General features: G+C 38.4%; 2 long non-coding RNA genes across 3 annotated transcripts; one reads left to right on the top strand and one right to left on the bottom strand.

Moving 5' to 3' along the window:
* Nucleotides 1-246: 246 nt before the first annotated feature.
* CLLU1 (chronic lymphocytic leukemia up-regulated 1) lies at nt 247-9,732 on the bottom strand. Of its 2 annotated transcripts, NR_145996.2 has the most exon segments (3): nt 247-2,215; nt 5,308-5,865; nt 9,419-9,732. It is a non-coding gene; the product is annotated as a chronic lymphocytic leukemia up-regulated 1 (long non-coding RNA).
* Nucleotides 3,086-10,253, top strand: CLLU1-AS1 (CLLU1 antisense RNA 1). Its single transcript, XR_008538546.2, has 3 exons — nt 3,086-3,137; nt 8,618-8,707; nt 10,090-10,253. It is a non-coding gene; the product is annotated as a CLLU1 antisense RNA 1 (long non-coding RNA).
* Nucleotides 10,254-10,816: the final 563 nt, after the last annotated feature.

The raw sequence follows: 10,816 nt of genomic DNA, 5'->3' as shown, positions 1-10,816 counted from the left end.
GTCCGTCAAGCCTCCCCCTGCTGATACCACATAGAGCAGAGACAAGTCTTCCCAGACAAGCCCTCCTCAAATTTCAAATTTGTTTGCAAAATGAATGTTGTTACTTTAAGCCATCAAATTTGGGGTAATGTGATGCAGATCAATAGTAACAGGAATAATTTCCCTTCACATACATACAATTTTAACTCCATCCTTACAATGCCAATCTGTAGATAAACATATTATGATAATGAATAAAAATATAGAGAACTAATATGTAGCTGGCATTTATTGATAAATTAATACAGGCTGGGCCCTATTCTATGTGCTTGACATGGGTTAGCTCATTTTATTCTTACAGCTCTCTGAGGAAAATACTTTTATTATCTTCATTTAATGATAAGAAAATGGAGGCCTGGAGAGATTAGGTAACTTGGCCTGGACCATACAACCAGAGTGCCTAAGCCAGAAGTCCAGACATTCTTGTTCAGGAGTCTATGGTCATTATTCTTTGTGCTTCTTATAACTGGGATCTTCTAACTTTAACTATTTCACTTATCATTAACACCAGACAGCTCTTTGCTTTCAGAACTCCAGCCTTGATCTTCAGTTGACAGAGCTTCTTGTTCCTACTTGGCAAGTCACAGTCTAAATGTTGTCCATAAATATAAGATTTTCTCAGGTCAGGGGTCAGAGAACTATGGCCCATAAGTGAGTTCTGATTTGCCACCTGCTTTTGTAAATAAAGAGTTAAAAAAAATCCCATAAAACAGCCACATTCGTTAGTTTATATTTTGCTTATGGCTCCTTTTACACTACATGGTGATTTGAACAGTTATGATAGAGACCATAGGGTCCACAAAGCCTGAAATATTACTATTTGGTCCTTTTTAGAAAAGGTTGCTGACCCCTGACTTAGATCACTGAAGATCCCTTTATGCTGAATTCGTGACATGTTATACAAAGGGTGTATATACGTTAGAGCTGTAGACAGACCTGGACTAAAATCCAGCTCTGTTACCTAACTGTGATCCTGGGAGAATCTCTTAATATCTCTGAATCCTAATATTCTCTTTCAGAAAGAGAACGTTAAGACCTCTGTCTTAATTGATACATGCTAAGATATTGACACATAAACAAAATATTATTAATATGTTAAAAAATTTTACCAATCTTTTGTGATTAGGTCAAAATTTAGGGGACCATATAATCAGAGGCCACAAAATAAAAGATGCTTAATAATAACAACCATTTGTAACTGTTGGGGTATGTGAAGAGAAAACAGAGGCATAAACTTCCGTTAGGTGTAAGGCAGAGGTGGGAATTGGTCAGTAAAACTCTGACCAATGGAGGTGAAAGTCCAGGTTGTGAATTTCCTTCTATAGTCTGGATTGTAAAAGAAAAATCCTTCAGGCAGAGATAGCTTCATAGGAAACAGTTTTCCAAAAATCAATTTCTGATTGATTAAATGTCAAGATTTGAAGGAAGAACTTCTGGTTGCTTATCGAGCTAAAGGAATAATCCTATTTTCCCCACTATGACTGAATATATTTCTTTGAGAATATGAGTAAATTTAGAATCCTAAAGGTAGAGTGATTTGACCTGATTAGAAGTATTTTTTTTCCATTTTTGCACATAGCAGAAGCAGCTGTCAGCAGGTTAGTTATGTTATCATTCCAACCAAAATGGTTTAATATTTTGGCGGTTGGATTTTTTAAAGTTGATTTAAATAGCTGAAATGGCCAATTGTTTTCAAGTCCTCAGAGAGGTGAGCAGTCACATTCTGGTTTCCTGGGAGAATTAGGAGAACTGTGTTTTGGAAGGGAGATTTTGGGGGCAGTTAGTCTTTTCTGTCATTCTTGCTGGGAGATCTGTCCTTGGTGCGATAGTAATGGAATCTGAGCTCCTCTGAGCTCCCAGGTGAGGCAGGTCATCTGTGCAGACATTCTTGTATATCTGGCTAAGTAGGGGGGTGAACCAGAATAGTGGGAGAGCCTTTGCTCTGATAAATGAATGGTGGGCCTGTCATGCACACAGGGTGTAAGATGAGCAAGGAGATGGATGCTGGGGCTTGATGAGGCAGGTGATGTGGGAAGCAGCTGAAACGCCCAGGAACTGCTGCGCAGATTCTGATTTTCTTCACTTGAGTTTTTTTCTTTCCTTATTTTCACTTGTCACACACATAAAGGGCAGCGAAATGCCAACCTGACCCAATGAAAGGCCTGGAGATATGAAACTGTAAAAGAAGATAATGATTAGGAACTTGTGGAGATGACTGGAGACCCTTGATAATTGTGCTTCACTTTCCTGTTTAACCTTTTAACTAGAAAAAGGCATTCATCTAACAGACATGGTCTGCTTAACGGAAAAAAGAAGGAAAGAAAGAAAAACAAAGAGAAAGAAAGGCAGAAAGAAAGAAAGGAAGAAAGAAAGGACAGAGAAGAAAGAAAGAGAGAAAGAAAGAAAGGCAGAAAGAAAGAAAGGAAGAAAGAAAGGAAAGAGAAGAGAAGAAAGAAAGAGAAAGAAAGAAAGACAGAAAGAAAGAAAGAAAGAAAAGAAGAAAGAGAAGGAAGGAAGGGAGGGAGGAAGGAAGGAAGGGAGGGAGGAAGGAAGGAAGGAAAAAAGAGGGAGAGAAAATAAGTTTTTCTCAAATCATATAGGCACATTTTTTTACATTGTATCACACCAATTTATCAGTTCCTTAAGGAAATCACAGAATCTAAAAGTGGAAATTTCCTTGGAGGTCACTTTGCCCAGATTTGTACTCATGCAGAACTCTTTTATGTAACTACCTCGGTAGGTTCATTGATTCATTCAACAATATTTCTTGAGAGATGATCACTAGATATTGATCTAGGCACAGGGCTGAACAAAAGAAACGAACATTTTTGCCTTCATGTAGACCTGCTTATATTCCAGGGCCTATGCTTGATCATTTCCAGTTATTGAGAGCTGTCAGTTTAGATGCAAGTAAATCAGTTCTTAAGTGTTTAACAAACTCTTTTGGAGCAGCATTTTAAGCACTTTACAAATACAGTAGTAACTCATTTAATGCTCACAGTAAGCCTATAAAGTAAACACTACTGTCATCCTACCCCTTCTACAGATGAACAAATTGGGGCACAACGAACTTAAGGAATGCCTTAAGACTGCCACTGGTAAGTAACAGGGGTTAATTAGAACCCCACAGTGAGGGTCTGCAGTGAGGACATGGAGTGCAGTGTTCTAGTTAAGAGTCTGCTCTCTTAACCACTAGGCTACACTGCCAACATTTGTTTAGCTTATGTTCATGATTTGGCTCTCTTTCTGCTGGTATTGGCATTTCCTTTTGTTTTGTTCTGAGACGGAGTCTCGTTCTGTCGCCCAGGCTGGAGTGCACTGGGGCAATCTCGGCTGACTGCAAGCTCCGCCTCCTGGGTTCACACCATTCTCCTGCCTCCGCCTCCCGAGTAGCTGGGACTACAGGCGCCCACCACCACGCCCGGCTAATTTTTTGTATTTTTAGTAGAGACAGGGTTTCACCACGTTAGCCAGGACGGTCTCAATCTCCTGACCTTGTGATCCGCCCGCCTCGGCCTCTCAAAGTGCTGGGATTACAGGCGTGAGCCACCGCGCCCGGCGGTATTGGCATTTCTTAGTCTAAAATGATCCCAAGATTTCTTGGGATCTTCTACTGTATACTCTAATCCCCTGAATATAACCAAACAAAGACAATTCCTTACTCTCTTGACTTACATGATTTATATAGGAGGAGATAGCACCTCTTTAAGATGTGTGAACCCCACCCCCCCCATCAACTCTCCCTGCCTAAATAAAAGGGCACTGCCTGCCACATACTAGTCAATAAATGATAGATCTTGCTATTAATACGTTTTTGGCTCAATGATTTGCAAGATTCTCAGTTTAGCTTCCTTCCTCCAGTTTAAGCCTTTAGGATAAGGGGCCAATCAGGCATTACTGGACACATTTTCAAAATTTTTCCTGAAAGCAAATTTTAATAAATGAGAGAGAACTTCATGAGGCTGATGGGAGAGACACTGTCATCACCAACAATGGAAATGAGGGACAGGGAAGGATGCAGAAGCTGGGAACCCTGGAAAGTTCACTCACATGGGAACATCTTAATGACTGCCTTCCATGGCCAATTAACCAATTTCTCCCCACGGCATAGAGAAATAAAACAGCTCTGCCCAGGTAGCTGCCTTGCCTTGTGTCCAGAAAACAACAACAACAACAATAAAAAACCTCATTTATGTCATTTCATCATGGAATAAGAAGTGAGAATGAGTTAGATAAAACTCTGAGCAGAGCAACAATACTTTTTATGTTTTTTCTGAGTCAACTCATGGGTAAATTTAATCCTTTGCTTGAAAGGAATTCAAAGAATGTCAGGTACCTTCTCATTTCAAATGGAATAGTCCCAAAATACCTTCTACCATCAAATCCCAATGATTTCTGGATTATCTTTCATGGCTCCTCTTCCTGTAATGGATGAAATTAATCTAGTCCACTTTCTTTACACCTGGTTTCATGAGCCTCAGCCAAGATGACTGAGCCAATCCTCCTACCTGCAAATTTGGCTGATGAAAAGCATAATTCCTCTTGCTTCCCCACTTTTGCTTCTCTCACTGCAAGTAAGAGGCTCTGCTCTACATAGAATTACTCTCCTTTTCCATTCATGCAAAGCCTACCTTTAAATATGTCTTTTCTTGCATGACATTTCCCAGACATGCTTCTAAACATAGTTTGCAGCTGCTCCTGTGTGCCCCACTCCAGTCCTGCCCAGAGGGCCATTACCCAAACTAGGAAAACAATTGACTGGGTGAATATTTCCATGCAGAGGGGTGGGAATAGCTGTTGAAAAACCAGTCTTTTTTTTTTTTTTGGTTTTTTTTTTTTTGAGATGGAGTCTTGCTCTGTCACCCAGGCTGGAGTGCAGTGGCATGATCTCAGCTCACTGCAACCTCTGACTCCTGAGTTCAAGTGATTCTCCTGCCTCAGCTACCCGAGTAGCTGGGACTACAGGTGCCCGTCACCACACCCGGGTGATTTTTGTATTTTTAGTAAAGACTGGGTTTCACCATATTGATCAGGCTGGTCCTGAACTCCTGATCTCAGGTGATCCGCCCGCCTTGGCCTCCCAAAGTGCTGGAATTACAGGTGTGAGCCACCACACCTGCCAAAAACCAGTCTTTTTATAATAGACAAGATGTAGGTATATAGAAAGCAATAACAACAGCTACTTCATGTGGGTATTCCAAAGGCTGTTTTTGTGAGTTTGTAAAAGAGGGTGTCCTTTAAGAATTTTTCACACTACAGAGTACTTACTTTTTTTCTAATACAGTTTTAGGGTGCCATATGTATCTGCAAGAAAGGTTTTAAAAACTAATCAATTTTGACACCCATTCATGAAACTTTTTTTCCAAGATAAAGAAAAGTTGGCAAAAATAATTCGAGACATTTGCCAAGATCATTCAAAGAATTTGGCTTAGAATCTGAGTCCCTGGGACCAAACAAAAATATTAACAAGTCAGGTGGGTTTCTATTTCATCCTGGCTGGATATTTTTAAGTGCTTGCTGCTTGTTAGTCAGGGAAGAAATGGATCGTAGGTCATTAACTTTAAAAAAAAAAAAAAGAATATTTATTCTTTTGAATTTTTCCCGAATGCTTTGAATGGATTTCTGTTGCATTATTGGCTGAGTATATTCTTGTCAGGATAATCCACTTTTAGAGGCTTCATTTACATTAGTTATCACTCCAGAGAGCCATAGTAACAGGCTGCTGAATTACCCAAGAGAAATTACTCTTGAAAGCAATCATTGTGAATGAATTTTCATCACTTGGTCTCATCATTTCATGCTGTTTTGTCTCTTTCCTTTTTGCCCCTGATAAAAGATAGGCATAAAGAGGGCTTTTGTTATGATCTCATTTTCTTTAGAAAACTTGGTCTTATTAATCATAGCAGCCAGCTTATGGAGGCAACCAAAGCGTATCTCTGTCTCTCTCTCACACACACTCTGTCACACACACACATACACACACAGAGTTTTTGAAATGCATTTCAATTTGTGGGGAACATAAAGACTAATTTACTTCCATCTACGATATCTCACACAAATTTGCTTTTCATGTAACTTCATTGGTACGAGGAATATGTTTAAGTACAGGGGCTTAAATACTGTACTGAATACTACTGTACTGAGTTTGTTTTACATTACCAACACACGCGCAACAGTTGAAATTTAAAATTCTTGGACAAAAACGTAGAATAAATAATATGTTTTTTACTTACCTGTCCATAATGTATACCTGGCTTTATGAAAGTGACATACGGCTCACACATCAACTCAGGGTAGGAGAATATAGAAATGTAAAATAGTATCTTAAGAAGTAATTTGCTAAATCGTATTCTGTTGTTTTGAGAAAATAAATAAATAATCAGCTTATTTATTTCAGAGTTTAGTCTCCAGATCACACTCAATTACTAAGTTTAGAAAACAGATAATAGCACAAAGGCTGCTAGCAGAATTGTCTGCGGCAGGTCTGTAAATAGAGGAGTGAAAGCAGCATTTATTGAACATCCTCAAAACAAGCCTAGGAGATGATTATTATAGTCTCCATTTTATAGATGAGGAAACTCAGGCACATAAAGTTTGATTTCCTTGCTCATGAGTCATGCAGCTAGTAAGTAAAGGAGAAACACAAGTCTGCCAGAAGCTAAGGCCTGGATTTTCTTCCTTGGGAAAACTCAGAAATACTAAGTTGCAGAAAACAATCACAGGCTACAATGGAACTTCGCCAGCTCTACTGTGCATATGAATCCCGGGGCATCTTGTCAGTATTTATATTCTGATTCAGTGAGTCTGGGATGGGACCTGAGATTCTGCCTTTTTAACAAGCCCTCGGCAGATTCTGATGCTGCTGTTCCAGGGACCAAACTGAAGTAGCAAGATACTTAAGATTACAATATAAAATTTTACCTTCAACCCAAATATGTTATATCCTACTCCAATTCTGTATTTTTCTGATAGTTTCCTTTCTTCTCTTCTCTGATCTTTTTGTCACTTTTCTCTATTCCTGAAGAAATTAGAGCAAACCACTGAAACATAGTTTTTCTAGCATCCTTTAGCTAACTGCAATGAAATGTTAGGTCAAGTGTTATTTTTCCTTAGTTGGTAAAAAAAGAAATGTGATTTGTGGAATCTGTGGAATCTGAATGCTAAAAGAGAATTTACTCTCACCCTCCTTTATTTCCTTCCTCTGATATTTCTATTTCTCAGACCTCCCTCTTTTTTTTTACCTTCTTCTTTTTTTTTTTACCTTCTTCTTTTTTTTTTTTTTTTGGTCACACTTGTTATACTCAATCTCTGGCACTTTTACAAAAGTATTTTAAACTCTGCATTATCACTTTTCCCCAGTATTTTCTCTCCTTTTATGAAATTGAGCCCTATGGCTCATTTTATTTCCCTTACCTTTTTAGTTAGATAGCATGACGCTATAATTCAGGCATTGTCAAAGCTGCAAACAGTAGCATAATGTTATTATACCTGAGTTAGACTGCCTGAGTTAATAGCCTAGGGTGACTAGCAGTCTTAACTTGGGTTAGATATTTAAACTTTAGGAGCTCAGTTTCTCCTCTTTAAGGTAGGATAATAGTGGTATACATATTTGGGTTATTTATGAAAAATAAATTTGACAAAAGTTAATTCACATAAAGGACTTAGCATAGTGCTTTGAATGGTGTCAGCTATATCATAATTAAAGATTATTTCCCCATGGGGCTATGGGATTATCTATCTGGACAACTGAGGACGGTGGCATGTAGCCCAGCAGTTTCCTTACATGCTGTGACCCAGCAAGCCGAGCCAGCTCTGTCTTAGGCACTTCCTGGAAGCAGGCTTATTGGTGTTTTCAACACCCAGAGTGGATCATTTGTTAACTCCTTCCTCCTCTATTCCGTACATTTCTTTTTCAGTAATAATCCTGTAATAATCAGTAATAATTATGCTTTTCTTGATTCGCTCTTTAGTTTTATAACAAATACTAGTTTTAAAAAGAAGAAAGCTGTAATTTCAGTGATGTTACTTAGTCTTGTAAAAATACTTCATGTACTTAAAATTGTGTCTAAAAAGCCAAAAATATTCCAGCATGAAGTTGACACTCTGTTTTACTATTCAAAATTTTAAGCACAAGTAAAAACTCTCAGTGGTCCCATAGAATGACAGAAGCAAGCAATTTTGGTTCAGTTATTTTGTCTACACAATCACTGTGTTATCATTCTTGATTTTGAATCTGTGATTTGAAGAAGAAACATGTGGTACCCCAAAGACTAGGGCCATGAAATACCCTAAGTATTTACCTGAGTCCTTAAGAGTCAGGGACTGTATACCCGAATGTTTCCCATAATCATTTTCATGTTGAATTCAATGTTTGTTAAGGAACAGGTAATAAAAATATGCAAACTTGAAAGTATTTATATATTTAAAAGCTCAGTGGTGACCACAACAATTATTTAGAATTCAAACCAATAAAATGTTTTTTCAGGGAAGAGTATTTGACCACTAGTATGATTTAGAATTATGATGCATGGCAATAATTATACCAAACTGCATTTCAGTGACTCTATTATTTTTTCAGATTCTCTACAGACAGTGCAGCCTAATATCTCCCAGACTTGTACTTCCTATGGCCCTGCACTTGGGGCCCCACTGCCTGGTAGAAATGAAGGTTAGTGTTCAAAAGTATTTAAAGAATCCTGCTAATCCCTATTTTATCCATAAATGTCATCTGTCATAAAGAAACTTTTAGCAGTTTCTCAACTTCTGAGAGGTCTTGTGGGAGGTTTTGCCATAAAGTGCTCTTGTTGAGCTCTTGATATCTATAAGCTGATGCCCTGGGTTTGTCCCAAATGATGCCTCCCACCCATTCATCAGCAGGACACTATCCCAGTTCACACACCTATGCCCCATCTCCACATATGTTTCACCAAAACCATAAATTTTGAAATAGAGTCAATATAAATGTATAACATATTGTATTAGGGCTCTTCAGAGAAAAAGAACCAATAGTATATTTGTGTGTGTTTGTGTATGTGTGCATATACAGTCATGCACTACACAATGACATTTCAGTCTACAAAGGATTGCATATATGATGGTGATCCCATAAGATTATACCATATTTTTAGTGTATCTTTTCTACATTTAGATATGGTAGATACATACATACTTATCATGATGTTATACATACTTATCATGAGGTTACAGGCTATACCATGTAGCCTAGATGGGTAGTAGTCTATGCTGTCTAGGTTTGTGTAGTTACACTCTATGATGTTTGCACAATGATGAAATCACTTAACAATGCATTTCTCAGAACCTATCTCCATTGTTAAGCAATGCATGACTGGATATGTAAATAAAATGGAAATTGACTCACACAATTATGGAGGCCAAGAAGTCCCATGATCTGCCATCTGGAGATCAGGAGATCTGGAGAACCAGGAAACCTGGCAGTGTAATTCAGTCCAAGTCCAAAGAACTGAGAACCAGGGAAGCCAAAGGTGTAACTCCTGGTTTAAGTCTGAAGGCCCACTCATATCCAAGGGCAGGAGAAGATGATATACTAGATCAAGAAGAAAAGAAGCAAATTTTCCCTTCCTCTTTTTGTTTTATTCAAGCTTTCGACAGATTGGATGATGCCTGCCCTTATTGGTGAGAGCCGTCTGCTTTACTAAGTTCACCAATTCAAATGCTGATCTCTTCCGAAAACACTCTTATGGACACACCCAGAATAATGTTTTACCAGCTACCTGGTCATCCTTTAGCCTAGCCAGGTTGATGCATAAATTTAATTATCACACATATAGTCTTACCAATTAGTGACCTTTTCATTCTTTATGGTATTTAACAGTGAAGATTTGTAGATGGTCTGTCTACTTGGTTTTATAGGTTTTGATCAGCACTCAGAAGCTCAGTTTGATCACCCTAGTTTGGCCTGAGCTGAAAGCACTGAAACAGTGAGTTCTTTGGGTCTTACTTCTAGAAACGAGGAAATGAGAGAGATAGTGACTTGGTTTCTCTTATGTTTCCCTTTTGTTCTCTTCTCAGTGGCCTTGCTAACAAGTTTACCTCCAAACTATGAGATTTCAGAAGGAAAACCAAGAGCCATCTCTGCATATGTGAGAGCGGGCAAATGAAATATGACAAGGAGAAGAAAGAAGACACACTTGGGCAATGATGATGGGAAGAAGGAAGCACAGGAGAAAATGTAAGAAATGTACAGGTGAGAGAGATCAGGAGAAAGATGGGAAATGTGGGAGAGCAGCAGGAATCATAACAATAATAATGCCAATTTGGAAACAAGAACCAGTGTATAAAGCATACCAATAAGGCCAACGAAGTGCCAACGATGGAAAGCCACCCTATCAGGAGAAAGTAAAGTCATAGCAGATGTTTTATGAGACAGCTCAGAACACAATGACCGACCAAGAAAGCGGGACAAGTTAGAGGTGGAGAAATGACCCAGACCCAGACCTTTAGGGCTCCTGAACTTGGTTCATACCTCATGTCAGAAGGAGCAGTGACCAAAAGAAATTCTCTTTGCTTTAATTATAGAAGCAGGAATATACCTGATTTTGTATGTAACAGCATATGTTTAAGATCTGAATATTTCTATACCCAAAAGCATAATGTATTAGGGTTAATCATTTGAAATTGCCAATATGCACTCATTTTACCTATAAAAACTGTAATTTTGCATGGTTCAAACTAATAGATACGAAGATATTCTCAAGCAAACTTTTTTTTCTTTTGCCTTGAAGCCCATGAGGAAGAG

This window comes from Pan troglodytes, chromosome 10, assembly GCF_028858775.2.
Source record: "Pan troglodytes isolate AG18354 chromosome 10, NHGRI_mPanTro3-v2.0_pri, whole genome shotgun sequence".
NCBI lineage: Eukaryota > Metazoa > Chordata > Mammalia > Primates > Hominidae > Pan > Pan troglodytes.
This window is presented reverse-complemented; position numbering and strand designations above follow the sequence as displayed.